The sequence below is a fragment of the Equus quagga genome, chromosome 15 (genome assembly GCF_021613505.1).
Source record: "Equus quagga isolate Etosha38 chromosome 15, UCLA_HA_Equagga_1.0, whole genome shotgun sequence".
NCBI lineage: Eukaryota > Metazoa > Chordata > Mammalia > Perissodactyla > Equidae > Equus > Equus quagga.
In genome coordinates this window covers 58,964,478-58,986,225 of record NC_060281.1, presented here as the reverse complement: position 1 = coordinate 58,986,225, position 21,748 = coordinate 58,964,478, and positions in this window count along the sequence as shown.

Below are 21,748 nucleotides of genomic sequence, written 5' to 3'. Positions count from 1 at the left end.
GGAAAGGAATTTATTAGAGGATGCTTGCTAACGCCAGAGGGGCCACTGGGCCAGGAAGGACACCCACATGGCACCGTGGGCCTACTCCCGCGGAGGCCCTGTTACCGCTGCTGGGCAAGACGCAGCTCCTGAGATGTGGTTTGTTGCTGGGGGCTGGATGGGGAGCGAGCCCCACACTGTGCCTGCTGCCGGACACATCCGCCTCCCCCGAAAGCCGCACACAGCTGTGGCTCCTACTCTCTTAGTGGGCAATTTGCAAGAGCTACACTGAAGTGGAAAATGTGCAGACCTTTTGACTCAGCAATTCCACTCCTATAAATTTTCTTCCTAATGAAATAATTCAATGAGTGCCCAGAGATGTATTTATAAACATGTTTGTTCATCAGAGTGTTGCTTGTTTAAACCAAAACACCTCCATATCCCTCAGTGGTTGATCCGTAAATAAAGCAGGATGCAGATGTGCCCGGGAATGAGGCTATATTAAGTGTAATGATAAAAATCAGAGGTTCTCAGCTCGGTCCGACCCAATGCCCCTCTTTATAATAAATTTTTATAGTGCTCCCTGTACAGTCCTGAAATGAAATTCACAGATGATATAACCTACACACACAATTTTTTAAAAATCAATATAATGACACAATGACTCAAACACATAAGTTTAAAAAATCAATATATTGCCTTAATTGTAACATAAAAGAGAAATAAAAGGAGAGGAATTGATAGTGAAGTGTTTCCACATGTAAATGCAGAGGCATGAGTGTCCTGGGGGCCATCCTGAAGTGGTCCCCGTGTGTGGAATCACCATGCCGTCCCACTCGGACACAGACCCCCAGCTGCGTGCACTGGGAGAGCAGACCTCAGTAGCTGCATTGCTGTTGGTGACAGGACTCTCCAAGATGACAAAGCAAAGTACAATCCCTGCTTGGTATCTGTCCATATTCCTGGAATGGGTAGTGTATGTTAAAACCATGCAAAAACTATTCAAAATTAAATTAAAATGAAGTTTGGATCTTAGCTCAGATTATTCTAAACAGGCTTTTCAACTACACAAATGTCTAGGGTAATATTTCAAAATTATGAGGGATACTCCTCCATGTGAGGGACTGACTTGCATAGTATAGGGTGCTCAGCATCCTGGACCCCCACCCACTAAATGCCAGTATCCCCCCAAACGAAAAGCACCCACAAACTTCCAACAACACTCCTGCCATAGGACAGAATGACCTCTTTGAGAATCAGTTACCACTGACCTGTGTTTACTGACATGGAAAAAAGTCTACAATATGTATTTTTGGTACAATATATGGTTAAGTAAAAATGTTGGCTTGAGGATCAGCATCGACGACATGATTCCATCTTTGAAAAAGGAAAAACATAAAGAAAGAAAGAGAGCATGAAAGAAAGATGTGTGTGCGTCCACAGAGGAAAACATCTGAACGAGTATAAACATCCATATTAACTGTAGTTGTCTCTGGTGATGAGATACAGGTAGTTTTCATGTCCTACTGTCTTTTTTTCTGAACTGACTGATATTTTCATAATGATATATTACTTTTATAATCCAAAAAATAATTTGTCAAACAATAAAAGAAGAAGGCAGGCTTCTCAACTCCAGTGCTATGGATCTTTTGGGCTGGATCATCCTTTGCTGTCCTGTGTGCTGTGGGATGTTCATCAGCATCCCTGGCCTTGACCCATTAGATGCATGCACCGCCCCCAACCCCAGATGTGACTCAGGAACATGTCCAGACATTGCCAACTGACCCCTGGGGCGGCAGATCGCCCCTGGCTGAGAACCACTGTTGCAGAGGATTCAAAGCTGCGGCTCTGGCCCCCGCGGCCTGGGTTCTAACCCAGCTGCACTGTTCACCGTGCAAGTGGCTGAACAACTCTGCCTCACATTCCGTCTGTAAGACAGGTGACCGCACCTCATAAGGTTGCTTGAGAATTAAATTAGAAAATGTGCGTTTGAATGACTAGCGCAGTTCCTGGAATAGAGTAAAATGCACAAAAATGTGAGCTTTGATTATCAAAAGAAAGAAATCTGCTTCTAGAAGTGGGGAAACCTTATAAACAGATCAGTGCCCCTGATGTAAGGAAGGAGTTGGGCTCCACAGGCCACTGTCCCCAAGAAGCTGGACTCTTCCCGCTGGTCCTGGGGGCCCCTCCTGGGACTTGGATCAAATCTCAGCAGGTCCCAAGCCTTTTCTGGTGCCTCCAGCTGCAAGAACTGTCTCATTTCCGTGATTAAAATAGTCAGTCTAATGCATAAAACTCCAAACTTAATTTGTAGGTGATGTTTTCCTCCTCCCAAGCCCGCACGGGGGAGGGAATCTGGGAGGTTTCTCCCTTCCTCGCCCTGTCCCCCACGAAGCTGTGCCTAGGACTCCTCCAGGTTCCACCTCTGCTAGGAGGGGACTGAGCCTTCCATGGCTGGCCTTGCACCCTCTGCTCTGAAGTCCTCTGGGCTTGGCAGACGCCCAAAGCCGTCCTTTGTGGGGAGGTGTTGCTTTTCTCCCCGCGCCCAGTCCCTGCTGCCGATCCCAGGGTGCAGGTGACGCCCCTTCCTCTAGCTGGCTGCTTCTGAAGCTGTTTCAGTGCTCTGGTGTCCACCCGCTGGGGGTTGCCCACCCCTGCAGGCAACCTCCAGACCGGCTCACATCTGATCCCCAAGAAGCAGCAGCAGCACCTTCACTCCCTATTGTGGGTGGCACTCGTCCTCGGCTCCGAGCCTCAGGGCTATGAGGGCACCAGCCCGTAGCTGTCCCTCTGCAGCCTAACACCATGGGTGCTCCTGAGGCCTGGCCGCCTGGCTTAAGGTGAGGGGTAGCAGCCTGCCCCTTTGGCCGTGGAGCAGAGAAGGATGAGAAGTGAGGGGATCTGTGGGACTCCATCATTTCTCTCCTATGAATCGCTGGCTCTTGGCTGCTCTCACCCTGGTCCCTTCTGTGGGGAATGGCTGACGCTGGCGGACTCGAGTGGGTGCTTCACAGCCAGACTCACGTCATTTAGGGGGTGGAGGGACGTGGTCTTGGAGGCTTTAGCCAGAACGGAGAGAGAGAGTTTATTTGAGCATCCTGACGGCCTCGCCTCCTGGGTCACCTGTAGTACAGATGGCTTCTCTGTGGTCCTGAGGGGTCTGGGCCACATTCTGTGACCTCTTCTCAACAAGGCAGCCCTTAGTGAGGCAGGCCCTAGATAACATCCAGGCTCCTCGGGGAGTCTGTGTCTCATGGGTGACAGGCTCCTTAATTGAGTGAGAGGGATTTCTCTAGAAACGAGGCTGCCTGGGCACAGTGCCAAATGCTGCCATTGTTGACTCACTGGCTACAGGCTCCTCAGGAAGTCACCTTCAATCTCCAGGTCCACACTTTGAGTGTGAGCTGGGCCAGCCTCAAACTCTTAGATGTGCAAAATACCAAGCACACTCGGGGGATGGTCAGATCCTGCAGGAGCCTGAAAAGGCCACCTCAGCTTCTAAGGCTGCTTAGAGGGGTTGGGTTTGCTGTGGATTAAGGCACTGAAATGTTCTGAAGTGGGGAAAGTGATTTATAAATGCAGTGGAGCGAACTCGCTGGAGACAGCTGGGACTTCCACCCCAGGCCCCTAAGGCCAAGGTGGAGCAGAGCTGCTCCAGTGGGGTCCCCAGAGCTGCAGCCTCAGCACAGCGTCACCTGGGGACTTGTTAACATGTGTGTTCGAGGGCCCCTCCCTAGACCTACCCCAGAAACTCTTGGGGTGGGGCCCGGCAATTCATGCTTTAACAAGCCCTCTAGGGAGAGTCTGGGAAGAATGCCTCTGAGCTAGCTGGGGAGCCAGGGGCTCCAAGCACACCCTGTGATTTGCCTGGGCTCGGGAGCCCCTGAGACAGACATTTGAGCTAAGTCCACAAGCGGAGTTTAGCAGGGGGTGTGGGTAATGAGATAGTGAGAAGCTGTGTTTAACTCACCTAGAGGGCTCATGAGCCTGGGGAAGAAAAAGAGTGTTTGATAAAAATGGAAGAAGTATATCTTTCTGGAGCCCAGACAGTGCAACTAGGGTACCTTCTGGAGCATAGCTGGGAAGCAGAATTCGAATGGTGAGAGCAATAGCAGAGTAGCTGCCCAGATCCTGCTCTGGGTGCTACAGCCCCCTTTGGGGTCTCCCATCATTCGTTCAACAAATATTAATTGGGCACTGATTATGGGTCACTTGTAGTGTGTTCAGCCTGGTAAATCAGGATACAGAATCAGCATTTGCATTTGGAAGCAAACGTACCACACGGAGTGAAAGAGAGGGTGATGTGTACACAGAAGATTAGCTCAATCTTAGAAAATGTCTGCAAGGCACAAAGGGTGGTCAGAGCACAGCGCTCTGGAAGCATCTGAGGCCGGAGTGAGTGACCATTCTCTCCCGATCTGCCCCCAAAGTCATTATTATGTACATCACAATTCAATATTCTTACTTGAAAAAGAACTCTGATCCATCAATAAAAGGTTAACTTATACCCATGCTCTTGTATTAACAACATGGGAAAACATGAAAAAAACTTGGAGAAATTCACATTAAAAAGAGCGAAAGCAGTGTGCAGGATTTGGGACTTCACTCTCCAATGACCATTTTGTGCCTTCTAATCTCCTTTCAGATAACAGTATTTGAACTTGAGTGTGGGATGCTAAAATTAAACAAAAAATTGAATGTCTTGATTCAGGTGTCACTATTTGGATTATAGTTGTCATTTCTTTCTCCACGGGGAAAAGTAATTAGTCTCCTCTTAATGGTCTTACTTTTGCTCAGATTATAATAGCTCTAGAAGCAAGAGGGCATCTCAATGTGTTCTGTCATATTTTCTCTGCATCATAATTTCTAGATCACTTCAAATCTCCATTTAACCATCACCACCCTCAATTAAAAAAAAATTGTCAAGAGTTTAACAGGGCCTTCAAAATCCCTTTAGCTTAAATAATGCATCATTGAAGGGCCATCCTTCAACCACTAAAGCTGGCTCCATAACACAATCTCACCAAGTGGCCCCAGGGTGAGTGCACTTCATTTGCCATAGAATTATCATAAATAGGTAGGAAATTTCCTGAAATAAGGCTTATTCCAGATAGAGTCAATCCACTTTCAATTTTTGTGTAAAAGTAAGGATGTTTGTCAGATAAACGAGTCCTCTTTGGGGGCTGGTTTCCTCCACATTTGTTTGGCAGTCATTGCTGAGGTCTTGAGTGTCTTTCGGACGTCAGCCCTCGGCCGACGAGGCTGTCTCTCCCCGTAGCCCCGCTGCACCCTCCAGGACGGGCCCCACACCTGTGCTTGTCCTCTTCAAGGCCTGAAGTTCGGCCATGATAATCTTCAGATCCATTTTAGTTCAAGAAGTCAGTCTTTCTATCAGCGATGGTCTTGGAATTATAGGATCAGGTTTGAGTCCTGGTTCTGCCACTTACTGTGTAACTATAGCCCATGTCACAGGATTTAAATGGTATTATACTTAGAATAAAAATATGAAATCTCTTGTATAGATATACTATTATATCATGTAACAGAAAGAACAAGAAAATCCGTTTTCATTATATTTGAGACTTGCATTCAAGGCCATTCAGGGACCAATGAAAGATGAAAGAGGCATAATTTTTTATCCTTCCTGCACTCTGGATGTTCACCTCATCCTGACTTCACAAGGACGGAAATGGTGGGAAAGGACAGGGAGACTGGGTTCTCGGGGTCATTTGCACAGCACCTCGCATCCCACAAACGACAATGCTCGCCCTCTTAGTGGGATCTACCTGAACCCACTTTGGAGAGTGTAGACAGGATTCGGGGACCAGGATGGGCTCCAGAGTGAGTTGTGGTGAGAGGGAACTGCAAAAATAGTGCCTCTAAGCTCCTCCATGCAATGGGAACACCCTGCCAGAGTATGTTGTTGTCTAGTTGCTTTCTGCACCGGAGCGGTGGACATTTGCACTTTCATGTCTGGGATTTTGGCAAACTAGAGCAGGCCACCAGGTTTGTAGCAATCGGACCCAGGTTATGCAGGCTACTGTGGAGAAAACAGCCCGGGGAAGAGAAGATGTCCCCAACACAGCACAAAAGACCTCACTAAATAGGACCCAATAAATATTTTTTGAATTAGTCAGTGAAATTCAGAGAGAGAAAAGTCAGGCGGTCGCTGTATTACCCACAGGAGCCCAGGCCAAGCCTCAGGCCAGCTGGTCGTCATTAGTTCCACAGTGGGGTATTTACAGGTCCGAGCCGGCAGACGCCCCCTGCCTGTCATCCCACCACAGCATTGTGAAGCCTTGGGGCATCCAAGGCCCCTCTTGGGAGGGTTATAACTATCAGCAGCAAACTGCCGCGAAGAACAGTTGTTAACCATCACTCAGTGGAAGTGGGGGCATTTTCTGGGCTCTGTGCTTCAGTGGTGGGGAAACCCTTCAGGTGAATATTTCTTCTGTATCGTTTTTCCTGACCCCTGAATTTTCTTATATAGGGCTACATGCTGATTCGTCGCATGCTCTTTTGTCTTAGAATATTTTGTTTTAATTGCATTAATCATCTGATCTCTTAATTTTTAACGTGACTTTTTGGGCTCACGTGATACCACTGGTCCCCATGTCTGAACAGGTTCCGATTCCTTCAGGGCTTACGGCTGGAGGGTCTCACCAGGGCAACTACTCCTAAGGAGGAGGCGTGGGACGAGAGCCAAGGATAACCCCCGAGGGGAGGTCACCAAGACTGAGTGACTTCTTCCGCCTGTCCTCATTATAATGTCCCCAGTCCAGGTATCGCGTGGGTCACTGTGGCGTTGGGAGGGGTTCAGACTGGGAGGCGCTATGAAGCGGGAGAGCTTATTTTTCTCGTGCAAGCCTCGTTCAGAACTCATGCTCTGGAGCAAGGTGGGAGACATTCTTAACCAAATGGATGTCACGGTGCCACTGCAGGCCACCAAGATGTCATCAGCCTTTGTCATCTTTTAAGTCGTTCCAGGGTCTTAATAAATGCTTTTAACGCTAAACTAAAATTTAAAAAAATTGAGGTCCCAGAACTGGAAACATAGGACAAAGGGACACAATGTGGGTGCTTAGGGTGTTTTGTTTGGATGGGAATGGAAAGAAAAATGGGGTGCCGGGGAAAGGAGGGCATTGACTGAGGCCAGAATTCCCACAGTGGCCTCCCACCAGTTCCACAGCCTCGGCTCGAGTGCCCCCCACAGCACCGGCTTCCAGGTCCGATGGCCTCGCTGGGAGGCTCAAGGGCCGCCTCTGGCTGTCTCGATCCCAGCCGGGGATCATCCATTCTCAGAAAGAAGGGTGAGCAGCGCTTGGCTTGCACGTTGCACTGAGCTGTTCAGACTGTGCTTGACAAGGGAGCCGCTGCTCACATTCCCACCTATGGGCTGACTGCCTCCCGGGAGGCCTCTCCACCACTTGTAATCTCATCTCAACTAAAATAAATCCACTTGCCTTGCTGCGTTCCTCAGCCCCAAGCAGGTCCTGGTCTGCTGCACCGGTTGCACTGGTGATGAAGGGTGGCGGGGAACCACAGCGGCCTTTGTGGGGTGTCCACTGTGCTTCCTAGAGTGGCGCCCAGCTCAGCTCCGGCGGGGAGGCCTCTCCACTTCATCTTCACAGTGAAACTCCTGCTTTAGACGGGAAAGTTCTAGTGAGTAGTAACTCCTTCCTTCCCCCTGAGCCCACATGATGAAGAAGTGATACTTCCTGCTTAGGCCTTTACATTCAGGAATCATAGCTCTCAGTCCTGGAAAAAATAAATTGCTTTCTAAATGGCCATGGGATTTTTGCTGCCTGCGTTGATCACGCAGCCTTTCAGCGCTGGTGGTTTTTTTGGCCTCTGTAGGGATTGCACACCCTGAAGACATGACAGGGCCTGAACTTTTAAAACGCTAGTGACATTCCAGGTGGGCTGTGAAAGTTTGCAGTAAATGTGAAAACCATTCTCACGAAATGACAAATGACGAGGTGAGTGCTGTTTTGAATACGGAAGGAAGTTGCTACCCAAAGGCTGTTTGTCCCTGGCCTGACACCCACCTAATGTTTCGAGCTCGCTCCAAGGGAGTTTCCTCTCTGCCCTGCCACCCAGGGTTTCCTGGGTCCTCAAGGAACACTTGGGCAGCACATTTTCAAAACCCCAGTCACCTCTAGCTGGAGAGCTGCTGTGATCCCAGCCTCTGGTGTTGTGATGAGTTCCAGTGGCGCGTTAATAGTCTCAGGGATTTCAGAATGGTGTGGCCAGGAAGCGGATCCCGCAGATCTGCAGGAAGCACGCTTTCATTTTTAGCTCTAACAGCTCTGGGTCTGATGCTGATCCAGAGGCAGGCCCTGGTCGGTGCCTCTGTCTCTCCCATGCTGGTCACCTGCCAGGGAATCCCAGGGACACCTCAACTTCACAGGGATGCCCCAATCTACCCAGGGACACTCCAGTCTTCCCATGGACACCCTATTTTCCCAGGAATGCCCCAATCTTCCCAGGGATGCCCCAATCTTCCCAGGGATGCTCTAATCTTCCCAGGGATGTCCTAATCTTCCCAGGGACGCCCCAATCTTCCCAGGGACACCCCAGTCTTCCCAGGGACGCCCCAATCTTCCCAGGGATGCTCTAATCTTCCCAGGGATGTCCCAATCTTCCCAGGGATGCCCCAATCTTCCCAGGGACACCCTAATCTTCGTCATCTATAAAACAAGAGGGCCAGACTAGATCTGCAGTTCTCAAACTGGAGAGTTCGTAAAATCATCTGGGCAACACATTAGAAACAAGGACCTCTGGGCAACTCCCAGAAATTCTGATTTTAAAAGCTCCCCGTTGATGTTGATGCTGATGGTCAATGGACCACAGCTGGGAAAATGCTGGACCAGATAGAAGCCTTCTGCCCCCAGCCCCTCCCCGAGGCTCTGATGGGCCCCAGCTGTGATATTAAATTGGCTTCTCTCTGGTTGTCTTTATTGCTTTAGTGTTCCATTTATTTTCATGTACAGCAACTATTTTTTAATTATTGGGGATTTTAAAATCCTCACATTTACATTTGGAAACATTTCAGAGGGTCGTCGTTCTAAGATGAGTTTCTTTGTGCACGAAGTGAACGGGTGAGGGGGTGACCGCACGCCAGTCAGCCTATGAAAATCCCTGGGGAAGAACCACATTCAGCTGTAATTCTTCTCTCCGCAGCTTCTCCGTCTTCCCCATTCCCCCCTCTCCTGTCTCCCTCAGCCCCCTCTGCTTTAGTTTTGGGCTTCCCACGGTGAAGGTGATGAGGAAGAGGGGGTCCGGGCTGCCCCACAGCTGGTCTCAGACTTGACCTGGTGGATGAGCACATCCAGCGTCACTAGGAAGTCCCCTTTTGTTGGCTTTTGGGGATTTTTATCAGAACCAGATGAGCCATCAGCAGTTTTTCCCTTGCATTGACAACATTGAACCTTGGATTAAAAGACTGGAGGAAAAGCGGAATCGTCTGCTCAGAGGAACAAGTCGAGGCTCCATCTTTAGTCACGATAAAGCCAGACTTCCCAGCGAGACGCCTTCGTGTCTTGGCATCTGCTGGTTCAAGTACTTCAACAGCAAATGCCGTCTAGCGGCTGCACCAGTTCCTCACATCATCCATTCGTTCAACGAGCATTCACTAGGGGCGGAGTGTGCAATGAAGACGTGGGCTCTGCCCCGAAAATGCCACTTTGACAAGCGCTACAAACAGAGGGACAATGGCACTGTCGTCTGGGGAAGGTCAGGGGAAGCCTTCCGGGGGAGGTGATGGTGAGCTGAGATTTGAAGACCAGTAGGAGAGAGCTAAATGAAGAGAGGATGGAAGGGTGTCCTGGGTAGAGGGAACAGCATGCACAAAGCCATGTGGCAGGGAAGAACTGATGGGTACAGGCTACTGAAAAATAGCTTTTATGGGGAAATAGCAAGTCATATTCTCCCTTGGACAAGGGAAGAGGGCAAAATCATGACCTGTCTACCTCACACGGGGACCAAGGGATGTTCTTGGAGGTGTCTTCTGAACCACACTGCCTGATGCTTGGTCGAATATGACTCCTGGTAGCGAATTTTGCCATAGGAATTTTAAAGCACATGCTATTTTATTAAGAAATTTCTATTAAATTTTCCTTTGCCTTGCACTTCAAAATAATAAACCAAGTGTTGCTTAGTTTAATTTTCAAGTCGAGGAAACTTCCTTTCCTGTTGCTAATTTAAGTCACTTAAAGTGAATTTTGATTAATCTGGGGCAGGAAGTTTTGTCTTTCTTAACTGAAAACATTTTGAGCCAACAGAATATTGCACTAAATTATTCAGGAAATGGCAGGGCTAGAGCTAAGGAAGTCTTTTTTCTTTTTCTTGTTCTAAATCCCAGCTTTCAAAGGATTAATTTCTCCAAACTCTTACAACGATCTTACTGAAAAGAGTTATTGAAATCTTAGTCAGCTACAAATGACTTATCTCTGCTAATTAAAAATAAAAATCTTCCTGGCTTCCTTGTGTCACTGAGTCTAATTCTAATAATGCTCACACTCTCTCTATATACGGGAGCTAATATATCACTTCCACTGAGTTCTGTCTTACTTCAACCACCCAACATCCTATAACTGGCAGATGATGGGGAGGTGACCTCCAAGAAGGATAAAGGAAGACTGCCTCTTCATTTTAGACTATAGAATAGCTACGTGATGAATCAGAGCTGAATGAGAGCCATTCGCCTTGAACAGAAAGATTGAGCGTAAGGTGTTAACTAAAGAAAGAATGTCTTATGTCATTCAGGAGAAGAATGAAGACAAAAGTTCATAGTATAGCCACCAGCTGGCCCTGCGGGCTCTAGCTCCTGCCTGCTTCTCCAGACTCATTTTCTGCCACTCTTTATCTCACACACTCAGCCCCAGCCGCGCTGTCCTGCTTGCAGTCCCTGGAACACACACACAGCTTATTCCTGCCTCAGGATCTTTGCACTTGCTGTTCTCTCTGCCTGGAATTCTCTTCCTCCTGATATTCTTGTGGCTTACTCCCTCATTTCCTTTAGGTCTCTGCTCAAATGCACTTCCTCAAAGAGGGCTTTTCTGACTGAGCTGTCTTTTTAAAGCATCCCCATCACTATTCATCTTCTTTCCTGCTTACATTTTTTTCTATAACACATCACCAACTGACATATTTTACACACGTGCACACACACACTTTTTTTTTAGGGAAGTTTAATGTTCATAGCAAAATTGAGTGGAAAGTGCAGAAATTTCCCATATAACCCCTGCCCCCACACATGCGCAGCCTCCCCCATTATCAACGTCCCCCACGGAGTGGGACATGTGTTACAATTGATGAGCCTACGTCTATACATCATCGTCACCCAAAGTCCGTGGTTCACGTTAGGTTCACTCTTGCTGCTGTACATTCCATGGGTTTAGACACACGTACAATGAGAGGGATCTGTGACTATGGCACCTTGTAGGATAGTTTCACGGCCGTAGCAATCCTCCATGTTCCACCTGTTCATCCCCCGCACCATAATCCTTTTACTGTCTCCAAAGTTTTGCCTTTTCCCAGAACGTCATATAGTTGGAATCACACAGAGTGTAGCCTTTTCAGATTGGCTTCTTTCGCTTAGGAATATACATTTAAGTTTCCTTTCATGGCACGACAGCTCATTTCTTCAGTGCTAAATAATATTCCATTGTCTGGATGTCCCACTGTTTATCCATTCACCTATGGAAGGACATCCTGGCAGGGACCACAAAGGGCAACTGGCCCTGAGCTAGGGAACGCTTAGCTGAGATTGAAGTCTCAAAGAAAGAGAAAGAGAGGGGAAGGAAGGGAGGAGGAAAGAGAGGGGAAGGAAGGGAGGAAGGGAAGGAGGAGGGAGGGGGAGGAAGGAGCAGAGGGGAGAAGAAAAAAGGGAGGGGGAGCAGAAAGGGAGGAAAACATGGGAGGAGAGGAGGAAAAAGTCCGCAGACTCTAGAACCCAACTGCCTGCTTTGAATCCAGGCTCTGCTACTCACAAGCTGGATCAGCTAGAATAAGTTAATTAACTTCTCTGTGCCTCAATACATCTGTCTGTAAAGTAGAGGCAGTAATAACATTACCTGCTTCATGGACTATACAAAGCTTCTAGAACAGTGCCTTGGCTTAAGTTGGTGCTCCGTAACTGTTGACTGCTTGCCTTACAGGAGCGGAGTAAGGATGTTCAGGCTGCATGAGCCTCATCTGGCTGGTAGAGGAACAGGCAGGACACTGCAAGCACCAGGCTCCAAGTCCTAGAGGCCAGGAGGCAGTGGGGCTTCCCGGAACCTTGAAGACGCTCAGGGGGAGGAATGGTGCCCTGTATTAGTTTTTAAAATATTCATCACGCTATGTGGTTTACTATTATGCCCACATTACACACGAGCGAGCCCAGCAGCAGAGGAACTGGGGCAGTGGGCCGCAGCGGGAACACCGCACTCCAGAGCTGGCGCCCTCCACTGGTGTTTCCAAGCTCCCAACAGACAGTAATCTTCGGGATTTCGCAATTCCGGAAATTATGTTATGCTTAAAATAATTCGAGCAGTCTTCGTGATCCTTACTTGTTATTATGAACATCTAAAAGAAAGTTCGTAAATAAACAAATGTTAAGTTTTGTTATGTTTACAAAGAACTGTAACCTATAGACCAGCATTGTCCAAAATAAATACACTGTGAGACACGTGTAATTTTAAATGTTCTGGCAGCCATGTTAAAAAGTAAAAAGAAACGGGTGAAATTATTCTTTTTCTTTTTCTTTTTAGGGTATGCTTTTTCTTTTTTTGGTGAGGAAGGTTGGCCCCAAGCTAACATCTGTTGCCAGTCTTCCTCTTTTTTTCTTCTTCTCCCCAAAGCCCCAGTACATAGCTGTATATCCTAGTTGTAGGTCATTCTGGTTCCTCTGTGTGGGATGCTGCCAGCGCATGGCTTGATATGAGAGTGTGTAGATCCACGCCCAGGATCCGAACTGACAAACCCCGGCTGCTGAAGTGGAGTGTGAGAAGCTAAACACTCGGCCGCGGGGCTGGCCCCTAAAATTAATTTTAATGATATATTTTATTTAAACCAATATATCTACAATGTTATCATATGACACTATAATCAATATAAAAACTATTAATGAGCTATTTTGCCTCTCTTTATTCATACTCATTCTATGAGGTCTAGCACATCTCAATTTGGACGAGCCACATTTCAAGTGTTCAACAGACATGTGGCCAATGGCTTCTGTTTGAGACAGTGCAGCCACAGCAAATATTCAAACACTGGAAAGTGCTAGCAAATATTGGATATAGTATTTGAATAATGTAACACTTGGATTAGTGAGGTTAATAACACTACACAGAATCACTTTTCAAATTGCCAGTTAAAGAAGTAATTTTGCTTCTAAAACTTATGATTTCTTGGAACACCACTCACGGGTTTGTAAAGTACACACTGCGTGCAAACTGGTCAATGTTGATTTCGTTTGCTCAGATGACTCACCACCAGCAGCAGACAAACCAGGAAGGCACACACAAAGCAACAGCGACAGCAGCTGATGGATGAGATCGTGACCACTGTGTTCCTGTCCCAGTTCCTGGAAGCACTGACCTTAACCTTTGCCTCCCAACGTCAGCTCTCGCTTGACGTCAAAGGATTACTTCGAAAAAGTAATATCTCTGCATAGATTGCTAAGTTTTAGTAACTGCAGGAGAATTAGATTTGTTTTCCAGTTTTCTCAATTTCTTGACTGATTTTTTGGGGATTCATTAAAACATAAATCTCCTGAGAATGAATTTTTCCATGGAAACACCACCTTCATCCTCTGGGCTTTGCTGTTATAACAGCTACAACAAAGACGATCTGGTGCCCGCGGCTGGCTGTGTGGAGTGGGCAAGACTTTGAAGAAGACTGCAAGTGACTACGTCTTCTCTATCTTTGACACATTTAAAGATTTTCTTTCCTTTCTGTTCAGCCTAGTGATTTGATCAAAAGTATACTAATTTGTGTTCACAATTTAAATGCTTGAGCACTAGGTGATAATTTAATGGGAAGAGGGTGGAGACAACGGTCTTACTGAGGACCGTTTACTATCGGGAACTTAGATCAATAAGTCATCATAATGTCATTGTCTTGGCTTCGGTGCCTAGCAGCAGAGGCACTAAACTGGGAATGAACACTGTCTTGTCTTCACCCCCACCTGTCTCCCATGACCATATATTCTCGAACAATATTATGTCTTATCAGTGACATCCATTTGCATCAGGGGCATATGGTATATACCTAAAATCCAGATTTCCTTGTCTGAAGATGAAGGGTAAGATGTGACAAAATACTGTAAAGAAATTGTTTCCAAAATGAAGTATTTCACATGACTAGACTATGAGTTAGATACTTTAAAAAAGTGAAGTATTATAAAAGGTCTCATAAAATTCCTGTCCAATGAGATCATAACCTGAGTTAGGTGGTTTATAAAAGTTTGTAGGGAATCCTAAAAAATGATAATACTCTATTTTAGTTTAAAATATGTAAACATGCATTCAGTAATCTTTTGCTGTAAGGCCAAGATCTTTTCTTTCTGTACAGTCTGTGATTGGAGTTCTGCATTATTTTCTTGAATAAATCCTGCCTGTAATGTGTTCTCCATGATTATTTCAGCATCTTTCCAGTGGAGCTAGAACCTAAGGCAGTTTCAAAAGAATCTGAGTGCAGAAAGCCTCTCGATTTGTGAGATTAGATTTCCTCTAATCTTAGTTGTCCTGATGACACCTAATTTTTAAAATTTACTTTTAAATTATCATACAGCAAAATTGACTTTTTTTGTTTTGATATACAGTTTTGTAGGTTTTAGCACATGCATAGATTCATGTAACTACCACCATAATCAGGAGACAGAACACTTCCACCACCCAAAAATTCCCCACATGCTGTCCCTTTATAGTGACACTTTCTCCTAACCCATAACCCCTGGGACCACTGATCTGATCTTAATTCCTATAGTCGTGTTTTTTCAAGAATGTTGTATAATGGAATCATAGAATATATCAGCTTTTGAACCTGGCTTCTTTCACTAAGCATGTTTTTGAAATTTGTCCAAGTCGTTACATGTTTCAGTAGTTTATTCCTTTCCATTGTTGGGTAATGTTCCATTGTATGGGTGTACCACAGTTTATTTATCCGTTCACTTGTTGAAGGGCATTTGGGTTGTTTCCAGTTTTAACTATTATGAATAGAGATGCTGTAAACGTTTGCATATAGGTTTTTGTGTGAACATAAGTTTTTCTTTCTCTAGGGTAGATACCTAGGAGTGGGATTGCTGGCTCATATATTAGGTATATGTTTAATTTTATCAAAAACTACAAACCAATTTCCTAAGTGTATTCCCACCAGTAATATATTAGAGTTCCGGTTGCTCTTATTCAAACTAACAGTTGATGTTGTCAGTATTTTTAATGTTAGCTGTTCAGATAGAGATGTAGTTGTACTTCATTACGGCTTAAATTTGGGTTTCCCTGACAGTTAACGGCACTGCACATCTTCTCCTGTGTTCATTTATTGTCCTTACAGCCTCTGTGGAAAAGTGTCAGTTCATGTTTCTCACCTATTTTTAAGCTGGGTTGTTACTTTCTTATAGTTGAGTTTTAAAGTTCTTTATATATTCTAAATAAAGTCGTGTCAATAAGTGATTTGCAAGAATTTTCTCCCAGCCTGTAACTTACCTTTTCATTCTCTTAACAATGTTTTGCATGAAGTGAATGTTTTTAATTTTGCAAAAGTCCTACTTAATATTTTCTTGTATGGACCATACTTTTGGGTGTCATGTCTTTTTGCCAAACCCCAGGTCAGGAAAACTTTCTCCTATGTTTTCTTTTTGAAGTTTATATTTTTACATTGTATGTTTAGATCTATGATCCATTTTGAGGTAATTTTTGTATGAGATATGGAATACAGGTCAAAATTCATATTTTTGCACGTGGACATACAGTTGTTTCAAAACATTTGTTGAAAAGCTATCCTTTGGCAGAAATCAGTTGACCATACTTATGTGAGTCGATTTCTAGTCTCTATTCTGTTTCATTGATCTGTCTGTTCATCAGTATCACAGTAATTTTATTCTTTTTCAAAATTGCTTTGGCTATCCTAATGTCTTTGCCTTTCCATCTAACGTGTAGAATCAGGTTGTCTGTGTACAATATAGCTAGGATTTTGACTGGAATTGCTTTTAAATCTACAGATCTATTTGGGGAAAATTGACATTTTTACTATGTTGAGTCTTCTAATCAATGAACATAGTACGTCTCTCTTTTTATTTACATCTTCTTTGACTTCTTTCTTCAGTGCGTTTAATTTTCAGCTTACAACCTGTATGTCTTTTGTTAGATTTATACCTAAACATTTCATTTTTTGTTAATTATTATAAATGCTATTTAAAAACAAATTTTGGTCTTGAATTATAGATTGTTAGTGCATAGAAATGATGGATTTTTGCCCACACTTATTTTTAAATAAAAATACTATAAGTGACTTGCCTTTATAGATATTTCCAAAGCATTCTGCTTTATATTCATGGAAATAACAACTCTTTCACACTAATATTTTATTGGGTTGCATAGTGTATAATTAAATTGTGTAATTATTATAATATGTACAAGTGTCATAAACAGGTTTGGGAACAAACTCAACCAACTGTTGGTGAGCACACACATCACACATCAACTGGTGAGGGCAGAAGTGTGTCTGTGTATTGCAGCAGTCTGCTAGCTGCAAGGATTCAACATGCCCACGGACGGCGTAAATACAGGGTCGATGGATCTGGAAAGTTAGTTAAGTGAAGGTCATTTAAGAGATCTTCTACTGAAAGATCTACATAAAAGAGACAAGAAGGAGACAAGAAGGCCAAGTTTATGTGATTGTGTTTAAATATAAAACTAATGATATATCTTGAGAACATACGAAATATATTTTATATTCACCACAATAGTTTTACCAAAGGAGTATTTAAAAAGAAGAGAAAAGAGTTATTACCATCATGTTTTTGATGATGATAATGAAGAGAACTTCCTTAATTATAATAGTAAGTAAAAACATTTATGATACAAAATATTATATGCAATGTGATCCCAGATGTTAAAAAAAAGGAATATTTATTTATAGTAGAAAATGGAAAATACATCAAAATGTTTGTAAGTATTATCTATGGCTGTTGGGATTACAGTTGGCTTTTATTTTCTTTTCTTACTTCTTTTTTACTTTTTTTACAATGACCCTATGTTATTTTTACAATCAGAAGAAAGATTATTTTGTAAAATAAGAGGAATTATTTCCCTACTTTATTTGCCTCATTTAAACGTTTGACAGCAATACCCCCACTGTTCTCTTGGGTTGTAATGAAAATCATTACAGTGTTTTGGCATTTCCTACCAAATTCCTATGCCTTTTAAGGAATCAAGCATACTGCAATAGTTTCTGCCTCTTGGTAAATTACATTAACCATTATTACAACCATAATTATAAAGCCTTTACAAACCTATTTATTTAATAGCTATTTACTTAATTTAGTAATATTAATAAGAGCTATTTATAGATATTCATATTTATTGAATATTTTCTTTATTACTAGAAAGATTTTAAGGACTTATGAGTAGAGTCCAGGGCTGATTTCACGTTTTTCCCCTTCACAACCACGCAACTCTTCCTTTTAGCTAAAGACACAAGCCCTATTGTGGAGTGTCAAACCAGAAACCATTAAAAACAGTTATTTCACTCTTTCTCCTCATTTCCTGGCATAGGCTAGTTTGTTGACAGCTGTCAGAGTTATACATAAAATTCCCAGGTCAACAGCAGGGGCATTTAAAAAGAAGCTTCAAAATATCGCCCAGTTTCTAAGGCATCTCTTTCTCCTGGTTAGTGGCACTTTTCCTTGCCAGTTTCCTTAGGTCAGTGCTTGTTAACATTTCCTGGATCATAACATTCTCAGTCATCTGACTTAGACATTAAAATTTCCATAAATTCTTCCATCGTCAAATCCATCTCCTCCCCCAAACCTAATCCATTGATTCTATTTCAGACAAGTCTTCATATCTGTCTTGTCCTCCAGATCCCGGTCTTAGCTCAGGCTGCCATCTTTTCATCTTTACTGTACCAACAGTCTCCAAACTGGTCCTCCTGACTCTGGTCTCCTTGTTATCATCCATCATCCACCCAACACACTGGAGTCATTTTCCTGAAAACAAACCTGGTCATGTGCCCCCTCACTTGAAGGCTGCTCCTTATGTTGTCCCTCCCTTTATTTTCTGTGGTTGGGGGAATGTAGTGCTGGTCAATCAACCTGCAACAGCACAGCCAGGCAGAGAGGGTCGAAGGGTGAGAGCACAATTTCACACTGCTAAGTGAGTATGCTTTTTTATTCCCCTCTTTAGAGCAATGAGAGGTTGCTTGTCTATGTTTCAAAGAGAAGGACTATTTTCAGGGAGTCATCATGCATCTCTCCAAGGATCACTTTCCCTGAGACACATCTATCGATCCCCTCAGAAGCAGGACTCAGGCCCAGGAAAGTGAACCACATCTGTGTGGCCACATCTGTGAATGTGCCTGGGAGCCCACGGGCAGTAAGCATAACTGTGGTCTGGAGGAGGGTAAGCTCTGGAAGTTTGGTAGGTGACAAGACAAGAAGGGGAGAGGGAAGCACAGGTTTTAACGACGGTTCCCAAACTCCAGTGCACATCAGAATTTCCTGGGGAGCTCTGAGAAGTCCCCACGCCCAGGCCCCCTCAACTCTGTTGAATCTAATTCTCCGAGATGGAACCGGGCATCCGCATTCTTTTAAGTTCCCAGGCGATGGTATTGTGCAGCAGATTTGATAGCTGGCATTTTAGCAGATTTGGGTTGCAGAAAGTTTTCTGAATGGAGCCTGGGGTTCTGATCTCTTTACCCCAGTGGCGAGATTGACAGACCCCTCACCACACACCTTTGTCCTTGAGCTTTTGGGGATTGTTTTTAAAAACCTCTCGTTGTTTCTCTTCCCCACTCAGCAAAATCATTTTCACCCATTTTCTCCTCCACACCCATTATGTTTTTAAACAATCACCTAGTTCTGTATAGAACCTTCTGAAATAAGTTCAGCTTGCTCTGTTGCTAGTCAGTTGGATCAGGAGGTACAGAGAGCAAGCTGCCACGCCTCGGTTCATATTCAGGGACACAGAAGGGTTAGGATAGTCCATCTTCAAGGTCCCTTCATCTCTAGCCCTCTGAAACTCCACTCCTGGGCTCCTGCACCCTTCTGAGCCATCTACGATTGCTTGGGTCTGGCTGATCTCCAGGCACAGCCACTTGCCCCAGTGCCCATTTCCTGCTAGACATCCGCTGGGGCTCCAAGTGAGAGGGAGGGAGGAAAAATCCAGCTCTAAATCCCCTAAGGGTGGCATTCCTTTCTGAAGAACGGGCCACCACATGTCTATACAGCAGCTGAGGAGCAGGGGTGAGGGTGGGAGGTGGTAGCTGTGATTGGCTGCCTCCCCGTCAGCACCCCAGCCCTGCTGGAGGCTGTGAGGCAGGGCGTATAGGCCTCTGATTCAGCCAGTGTCTGCCTTTATTCGAGAACATGGAACAGCAGGAAATGTCACCTACAAGGAGCACATTAGTCACATTAGCTTGGAAAACTATCATCTGGGGTTCAAAGTCACATCTATGAACACTGCATGTCCAGGCAGCCCTCTGCCCATGAGAACCCAGGTTTTTTATAATATACGTCCAGTCCCTGCAGCTCACCACCCTGGAAGGAAAACTCATGTGATCACATGCTCATACACACACAGGTGCATACGCGCACACATGCATAGCAAAACCAGGTGAGCTTAATTCACTTTGGCTAGGCTGAAGTCAAGGTCCTGCCAGCATCAAATGGTTAGATTTCTGAGCCATAACTGATGCTGGAGCTGGAGTGCTGGTTAGGAGAGGGAACCAATGCTGCCCTGAGCATATTTTCTGATGAAGGAATACTTTTCATGTTTGTTTTTTTTCTACAGAAAAAGCAGCGGTTACACACATTTTTAAAATTCCATTTGCACTTGCATTTAATGCATTGTCTTTCTTGAAAAGAATAAAATGTGACATGGAAGCCAGCACTGTCTGGGGCGTATTGACAACGATACAGGGGTTTTGTGTCTCCTTAGAATGATACACTCATTAGGGGGTGGACAAAATGGTGGCTGGGAGATGTCCTCTGGCACACAGGAGACCCACTTCTGCATAGGCGTCAGGAAAGCTTCGTTTCAGAGCCGTTTGTGGCAGGTGAACAAACTGGTGACTTCTGTGTTCCTGACCACGTGGGGATGGCGCCTGCTGGGGAACCACTAACTGCCTGAGGCCCAAGGAAAAGTGGAGTTGAAAGCTCTCAGGCCACATCGAGGAGGAGTGGGGGGCGGGCATGTGGCCATCCTGGAGACCTGCTTTGTGTTTTAATGATGTGTAATTGTTTCATGAGGCTTGAGAGAACATTTTGCCCATGGGAGATGCTAAAAGTATACTTGTGGGAAGAAAGGACAAAGGGGGGAAAGGAAAAAGGGATGAAAAGAAGGAGAGAAACAGGGATAATTCAATGCACTCAAAGTAAAATTTTTGGTTAGCTCAAAAACAAGTGACCGAAAATACCTGCTATAGACAGAGACTGCGCAGGAGAGCAGACCCGCAAACACTGGGGCTCTGCCTTTCTCGTGCTGTCACCCTCGGTGAGTCCCTTAGCCCTTCTGAGCCTCGGCTTCCTCGTCTATGAAACGAGCCTTCCTTCTCAGGAATGTGGTGAGGATCAACAAACACGAAAAGAGCGCCTGTCACTTTGTGATGAGCTGACTGCAGACACCGTGCCGCACTTTTCTAAGAAACTTTATACGCGTGAACTCACCTGGTTTTCACAACAATCCTACGGAGTAAGTTCCGTCCCTGTTTGAAAGAGCAGAAGACTGAGGCAAGGTCACTCAGCTAAACCAAGAAGTGGCAGAGCTTGCATTTGAACCCAGGGGCATCTGGCTCCCGGCTCTGTGTTGGCTCTCTCTGTTCCTCACCGTCCTATTCTGCAATGGCCACTCTTTTGACTGTTTCACAGGGGAGATGCTATTTCTGACCATTTTTAAGAGATTTTAAACCATGTTTAAAAGAATTTTGCTTGGCTAGATTTGGGCTCTGTGCAATTTGGGAATTATCAGCAGATTATCCAGGTTCAGTTCATTGTTAACAATAATAAAGACGTGCTTATACCTAGTAATCCAAGCCCCAAAACTATGAAAATTAAATACACTAACATTTCCAAAGTTTGCGTTAGTAAAACGAGGAAACATAAGTTTCACAGCAAAATGGCAACTTTCCAGGAACAAGTTCCTTCATTAGTTGGAAAAGTTGGCCTTTTGGGTCACTTAACTTAAGCTCTTCAAGGAAGAACAACTGTATAAAATTGACCTTCTGTTGTGACGTTGAACAGCTGGGCTATTGCATTTTCAACCAATGTTTAAAAATAAGCCCATACAGTGAGACTGATGCAATCCTAAGGGGAAAGAAGCCTTGGGAAGTGTCTGGTTTCCTCTGGGCTTGGACCAGACGGGCAGATCTCATCCGTTCTGGTTGGTTCTCTAGCATTAACACATTACATCTATCCCTGGAGGGAAACGTTTCAGCCATCACAGGGTCTCCCAGGGGCCTGCCTGTGAATTATTTTCCTACACTGAGGATTTTCTTCTCACTGGGCATAGCTGAGAGAAGTCTGGACTTGTTTGGGAATATGATCCTATCAATTCTCGGATATTTT